The sequence below is a fragment of the Rhinopithecus bieti genome, unplaced genomic scaffold (assembly GCF_001698545.2).
Source record: "Rhinopithecus bieti isolate Rb0 unplaced genomic scaffold, ASM169854v2 scaffold_5746, whole genome shotgun sequence".
Lineage (NCBI taxonomy): Eukaryota > Metazoa > Chordata > Mammalia > Primates > Cercopithecidae > Rhinopithecus > Rhinopithecus bieti.
The window spans coordinates 57,401-59,387 of NW_016804936.1; positions in this window are offsets into that span (position 1 = coordinate 57,401).

The window sequence follows — 1,987 nt, forward strand, 5'->3', positions numbered from 1 at the left end:
CAAATAATCCCATCAAAATTGGTCAAAGGACATGAACAGACACTTCTGTAGAGAGTATATACAAATGACCAACAAATATGAAAAATGCTCAACGTCAATAATTATCAGGGAGATGCAAATTAAAACCATAGTGAGGTATCATCTTACTTATGCAAGAATGGTTATAATTAAAAAATGAAAAAAAAATAATGGATATTGTTATGGATGTTGTGAAAAAGGAACACATTTACACTGCTACTGGGAATGTAAACTGGTACAACGTCTATGGAAAACAGTATGGAGATTCCTTAAAAAACTAAAAGTAGAACTACCCTTGGATTCAGCAATCCCACTAATGGGTGCATATGCAGAGGAAAGTAAGTCATTATATGAAAAAGACACTTGCAATCACTTGTTTAGACAGCAACAATTCCCAATTGCAAAAATATGGAACCAGCCTAATGTCCATCAACCAACGAATGGATAAAGATAATTTGGTATATATATGGAATACTACTCAGCCATAAAAAGGAACAAAATAATGTCATTCGCAGCAACCTGGATGGAGTTGGAGACCATTATTCTAAGTGAAGTATCTCGGGAATAGAAAACCAAATATCATATGTTCTCACTTTTAAGTGGGAGCTAAGAGATGAGCACACAAAGCCATAAGAATGATACAATGGACTTTGAGGACTCAGGGGAAAGTGTGGGAGTAGGGTGAAGGATAAAAGACTACACATTGGGTACAGTGTACACTACTTGGGTGAAAGTTGTACTAAAATCTCAGAAATCACCACTAAAGAACTTATCCATGTAACCAAAAACCACCTATTCCCCAAAAAATATTGCAATAGAATACAATTTTAAAATAAAATTAAAGTTGGAAAAAAATAATAAAACAACAACAAAGGAATCTGACCTTACTTTCCAAATGTATAGCAAATTTTTCCAAAAACATTCATTAATTAGCTCATCATTCTCCAACATCAAATGTTTCTTTTGTGTTATGCTTATATTAGTTACTACTGCTGTATTATAATATAGACACACATACACACACATAAATATATATGTGTATGTGTGTGTGTGCGTGTGTGTATATGTATAGAATCTGTACTATCTATTCATTTCCAAGTCCCAAACATTTTGTTTTAATTACAAAACCTCAGGGATAAATCTTTATAGAACAAGACAAATCTCTTTGTATTATTTCAAAATTATTTTAGCTATTTATAAATACTATTCTATGAAGAATTTAAAATTAATTTGACATGTTTCATAAAACATTCTACTCAGTTATCATATTGGTTTTAATAGTTTGGCAGTCAATTCTTCTGGATTTTCTGTGTAGGAAAATATTTGCAATTAGTACTGCATTGAATAGTAGCATTAATACCCCTCTTGGTCCTGATTTTAATGGCTATGATACTAAAATCTCATCAAAGATACTTTCAGACTATCATTACTCATCTCATAAAACTATTTTCTTTGGGTGCTCATAGACTCTGAATTTCCCTCCAGTCTTTGCTGTCAAAATTTACTTACCTAGTCACTCCTATTACTCCATCATTTATTGAAAAACTTGACACCTGCTTCATTTAGTTTTCTATCTCAGGTACTTTCATTATTCTTAGTTCCATCAATATCCATGTGAACAACACATCCAATGCACTGGCCTCTTAGTTCTTGATTTTCTCATCACTATCAACTTTACTTCCTCTCCACTTCAGTCATCTACTCTCATGATCACATTTTCAACCTTATTGTCCTGGACTTTGAGATATCAAATAAATTATCCTGAACTTTCTAATATAAAAGTCAAATTCTGTTAATAATTTCCTATTTTTTCTAGTTCAGTGGAATGGAAGAGACTTAACTCCCTCTTCCTGTCTAAGGATTATCTTTTATTTTTTTTATTTTTTTTATTTTATTTATTTATAAGAGGAGGCTTGCGTTTGCCTTTCCGCCCAGGAAAGGGGGCGGGGGCATGTTCTGGCCCACTGGT